This window comes from Hydra vulgaris, chromosome 14 (assembly GCF_038396675.1).
Source record: "Hydra vulgaris chromosome 14, alternate assembly HydraT2T_AEP".
Classification (NCBI taxonomy): domain Eukaryota; kingdom Metazoa; phylum Cnidaria; class Hydrozoa; order Anthoathecata; family Hydridae; genus Hydra; species Hydra vulgaris.
In genome coordinates, this window is record NC_088933.1 from 34,481,798 (window position 1) to 34,487,643 (window position 5,846).

The following is a 5,846-nucleotide window of genomic DNA, read 5'->3' on the forward strand; positions in this document are numbered from 1 at the left end:
CATATCATAGAGCACCGCAGGAGAGCATTTAACAGCAAGTTCACGCGTCCATCCTTACCAATGTCGCTTGTTGGGCTAGAGCTGGCGTCGAACATCGGACCTCTGGGTTCTGAGCCAGAACTCTAACCACTGCTTCACGGCTACTTAATAACGTTGTTATGCCTAAAAGTGATCTAAAAGAGTTACAACTATTAAACTCAAAGTTTTTGTTAAAACTTATAAATATGCTTCGAAACTGTATATATTATTAAACGGCAAAATAAATAATAAACGAATGTTTATATCTGTCTATTGAAATGGATTTGACGAAAACATACATTATGATAATATAATCAAAAAATTTGCCAACACTAACACTTTCTTGCATTAGTATTGGCAAATCTTTCTTAAGAATAGAGACATTTACTTTTTTTTTCATAGAAAAAAAGTTTTATAGCAATTCTAACACTTTCTTGCTGGCAAATTGTTTTAAATTTAAATTTAAAAAAGTTAAATTTAATTAAAAGTTGTTTATGTTTTTTATGGCGGTATAGATAACTACTGTACTAAGGGAATATATAAAAATATTGATAGCAACAAATTTTTTTTTGAAATTATATATTTTTTCCTGAATTTGTTTCCTTCTTTTTTCGCCATGCACATTTCGAAAAAAAATTCAGCTTTGGCGTAAAAGGGCGCCAAAGTATGTATTATTGTTTTGTTTTTAAAATGTTTTTCAAAATTTTGAGTTAATTACTTTTTCCAATATATATATATATATATATATATATATATATATATATATATATATATATATATATATATATATATACTAAAATAAAATCTAAATTATATTTATTTATATTTAGGATCTACTAAACATCATTTGTCCTAATAATAGATTGAGAAAGTATCAATTTCTATTAGTGTGCGCCTGAAATAGTCCAGTCTTTTGTTGATTCCTCAAAATCAGTTTCCTCTGACTTAGCCCGTTCTGCAGATAGCCTCCTCAAAATAATTGGAAATTTATTTAGAAACATTATTTTTATTTATGACTGCATTAGGATATATCTTTTATCACTAATATAAAATGTGTTTTAAAAAATAACAAGTAGTAATGAATTTATTTGAAAATAATATTATTTTTGAATATTCGGTTTATATATTATACTATAAATAAATTTTAATTTCCTAATTTTTCAAGGCATCTCCATAGATGTAGCAGAAAAACTGGCTTATCCGATGCTATTTATTAAGCAATCTGAGCATGACGTTAATTGGCTAAATGTAAGTATTGTTTACGATAGCAAAGTATGCGTAGCTTGGTTTAATATGATTTAATGCATGAGCTATTTATTTAAAATATTTGGTTGTTTCATTTCTAATAAATCCAAATAAATTAGAAATGTTTTTTTAAATATAAAAACAAATTTGGCAGAAAAAAACACACAGTTAAAGTTGTCACTTTCTTCAGTTTTCACACCCAAGCCATTTTTATTCCTCGCATCACCGCGTCTAACTCTGTCATTTTATATGAACTTCGGATCTTTCTTTTCGCATCTATGTTGTGTCATCCACAGTTGCATTACCAATTTGAATAACAGCACTCATATCTAAAGAACTTGCATCAGTCTACATCTTTCCCTTCTAGCCATGTACAGCTCTATCACCACAAGCTGGTTCGCAACTTTTTACATTAGCGGAGACTTTTCTATAAAGACATTTGACATTTTCACCACTAACCTTATTACCCCAACTCTTCGTCAAACTAACATATGCAAAGATTAAAATCAACAAACTTCTTTTAGCAATAACAAACTTTTTTAAAGTTAGAAAGCAACAAATCACATGTTAGACAATTAATTAAATTTCGATCAGTAGAAGAAGTCTAAGCTTGTGGACAAATAGTAAACAATAAACTGCTTTTTTTTTTTTTTTTTTTAACATCTTCGCTTCGAATAAGGCTGCAAGAAGCCACCAATTAAAGTTGGAAGTTACTGTAAGAGAAAAGATGAAGATTGTAGAGCAAGATAACGATTAACGGACGACTTAAAGATTGCAAATTATATGAATCAGGAAAGCAAGATCAAGAAGGCGAATTCCAAAGAACTGATGTTCGAGGAAAAAAACTAGACGAATAAGCATTTTTAAAGCACTTAGGAACAGTCGCAGAAAAAGGATGACACTTAATTGAAAGACGAGTAACACGAAAATGAATTTTAGTAGATGGCACAAGAGACGCTAGCTCTTTAGAGCAGTGCCCATTATAGTATTTGTAGGAAAGAGAAAGAGAAGCAACATTACGACGATGTGATAATGGTTGGAGGTTGGATGCAAGAGCAGGTCCAACAGTGTTTACAATGCGTTTTTGCACCTTGTCTAAAAGAGAAAGGGCATTATTAGAAGATCCGCCCAAGATATGGCAACAGTAATCCATACAAGACCGGATTTGAGATTTAAAGAGATAGAGAATAGAATCCGCAGTAAGAAAGTGACAAGCTCGATAAAGAGATGCAACCTTAGCAGATGCTAATTTTGCAACTGATTTGATATATGGTTTCCAATAAAGATTGGAAGTAAGAGTTAATTCTAGAAGATGAAGAGTGGATGACTCATAGAGTACATCACCGTCCATAAATATAGGAAGATCTAAATTATTGCGATAACGATTGGCTGAAAAAAATTAAGTTTTATGTGAATTAAAGTTCACCAGCCAATGTGAGCCCCATGCTGTAGCAGAAGTGAGATCCTTTTCAAGCTCAAATGCCCCCTCAAAGCAATCAGAGGGTGTTGGTTTTTTATCACGACAAGAATAAATGGTAGTATCATCTGCAAACAATGCCACCTTAGATGTGAGAATATCTGGAAGATCGTTATTGTAAATTAAAAAGAGTATAGGGACAAGAATACAACCTTGAGGAACCCGTGTTGTCCATCGAGGACAACTTTTATACTACGATTGGAAAGGAAGGCTTCAATGACCTTAAAGATGTTGCCGGATACACCATAAGAAGAAAGTTTATGGAGAAGACCAGCATGCCAAACTTTATCAAAAGCTTTTGAAATGTCAAGAGCGACAGCCTTAACCTCTCCACCTTTATCTAATGCACGATAAAATCTGTCAGTTATTACTGTTTGCAAATCAGCTGTAGAACGAGAAGATCGAAATCTATATTGATGGTCAGAAAGTAAGTTATTAGATTCAAGATGAGAAATTAAGTGTTTGTTAATTCAAGATTCAAAAACCTTGCTAATGATAGGAAGAAGACTTATGGGACGGTAGTTAGACAAATCAGATCGCTCTCCAGAATTTTTGAAAATAGGAATATCAGATGCCGCTTTCCAGCAGGCTGGAAAACAAGACTCCGATAAGCACTTGTTGAATAGTTTTGAGAGTATAGATGACAGCTCCGGAGAACACTTCTGCGAGACAATAACAGGTATGTTGTCCGGGCCACAAGTTATAGAAGAGTCTAGGCAGGCAATCACTCTAGATACAGATGCTGGAGTGATATGAATGTCAAGCAATGGATCAACCTGTTTGTTGGCAATATCAGGTAGAACGCAACTAGTGGAATCAAGAGATGATATTGATGAAAAGTTTTTAGCAAACAATTCGGCTTTGTCTTTAGGTGAGGTGACAAAGTCTGAACCATACAAGAGAGGTGGAATTATAGATTTGCGCTTATTATTGATATTATTAAAGATTTTCCAGAAGTCACGAGAGCCTCTTTTTTAAGAGGAGATACGAGATTTCATGACCTGAGAATAGCGGGTTTTGGCGTTAAACAAAACCTTTTTACAATTGTTTCTAGCAGTAATAAACAGACGTCTGTTTTCTAGAGAATTTTTTTGCTCATAAATATGGAAGTAACGGTTTCGATTAGCAATCGCAGCAGCACAGTGTAAGGAAAACCATGGAGGATAGTGAGGCATGAATCGTTGAGCGGGAATAAAAAATTCCATGCCAGCCTGAATCTATGAAGTTATGAAGGAAGTACATTTATCGACAGGAAAACGAAAGATTTCTACCCAAGGGCCATCACGAAGAAAATCGCGGAAAGAATCCCAGTCAGCTTTACTGTAGTTGTAAGAGGTTCGATAATGGGGGGATTCGGGTGATGAAGAAGAATGAGATATTAGTTTTAGAGAGATCAAACTGTGATCAGAAGAACCTAAAGGTGAATGTGGAGAAACTGAGCACTGACTAGGATCAGAAACAAGACATATGTCGAGTAGAGAAGGTAGATGATTCGGGTTGTCAGGAAAGTGAGTTGAAAAGTTGACTATTTGAGTTAGGGATTGAGAAAGCCAAAAGTTGTGGGCTTTAACGCCTGCAAAGTCACTCACACTAAAGCCAAGCTATTCAGAGTGGTGAGCATTAAAGTCACCGACAACAACTATATTAGCTGATGGATAAAGAGAGAGGGCTTGGTCAATATGATCAGAAGTAATGTCAAAAAGAGTGCAGTCTTGAGATAAAGGAGAACAATATAGAACAAAGAGAAAGGCAATAGAGTGAAGTGGTGCTAAACGAAAGCACATGAAAGAATAGTCTGTGGATTCAAACCTAGTTTCACGACAACAGGTGAATTCTTACGAATGTAAATGCCCAGGCCAAGCATGTGACTATTGGAGTCTTTACGAATTAGAGGCAGATAACCATCAACACTAAGATCACAAGATGAGACAGCCGAACTCAAATTAGTCTTACAAAGAGCAAGTAGGTGTGGTGAACTTTGCAAGAGATAAGACTCAACAGAAGAAAAGTTACTTCGAAGACCACGAATATTAGTGAATGATAGGTTTAGAGAACTTGGTGATGATGATGGTTTTTTGTGTTTTATAGTTTTTGGTACTTTATTCATTTTTAAATTAGATTGAAGAACTTGACTCAAAGCATAGATAGTACTCGGAACACCGTTTAATAGCCCAAGCAATTGCTTCATTACTACTAATAAACCCTAAGCCGTAACATAGGGCTCCAATTGTGGCCTCCGCAATGCACACCAAAAGTACAAACAGGGACACCATCCATGCGCAACATGGCATTGTTAATACTTTGATATTTTTCAGCTGTTGATGGAATCAGCCTCTCTGAGAGCTACCAGAGAGTTCGGGAAACCTGACTACCAGCCAGCCTCAGAACCATAAAACCGAGTTTTAGAGCTGTACCCTCATTAGGAGATAGTAGAATGAGTTGCCTAGTCATAAAAACAGAGACACAAGCAAAACCCACGCATTGAGTCAAGAAGATCCAGCATTCAACATCCTAAACTGGAAACAATGTATTAAAAATGCATCTGCGCCAGCCTAATAGATGAAGAAGAGGTGCGAGGCTGGGCAACAGATAGAATCTGTTTACCCCTTAAGTCTTTGCCTAAGAGGCTTTCTACAAGACAGTAGGTGGGTGCATTTAACATCTGCCCAAGATGAGTATTTTTATCGAGACACCATCTCTAGCCTTTACTCAACCAAGAGCCCCAAGGCAGGGGGTGTTTTAAATCGGAGTTGGCATCTCCCAGCCTTTGCCAAAAAAGGCGTATCCTACAAGGCAGCAGGACATGAAGCAAATTGTACTGGGTTACATGTTACCAGTAGCAGGATAACCTGATCTGACTGAGTAAACTGTTGTAGTAAACTGTTGAGTAAACTGTAGTTTGCTGTAGTAAACTGCTGTAGTAAACTGCAGAAAACTGACTGAGTAAACTGCTGTAGTAAACTGTTGCTGAGTAAACTGCAGAGTAAACGGCTGAGTAAACTGAATAAACTGCTTTTACTGCAAGAAGGTCATTACAACTTGGTAAACAACCTAAAATCTCTCTTTCCTATTTATTAGCTCTACTAATACATTGAACATAGATCTT

General features: G+C 35.5%; 1 long non-coding RNA gene across 1 annotated transcript; it reads left to right on the forward strand.

The window, feature by feature from the left end:
* The first annotated feature begins 4,573 nt into the window (after positions 1 to 4,573).
* Positions 4,574 to 5,233, forward strand: LOC136091169 (uncharacterized). Its single transcript, XR_010643751.1, has 2 exons — positions 4,574 to 4,798; positions 4,960 to 5,233. It is a non-coding gene; the product is annotated as an uncharacterized LOC136091169 (long non-coding RNA).
* The last annotated feature ends 613 nt before the right edge of the window (positions 5,234 to 5,846 follow it).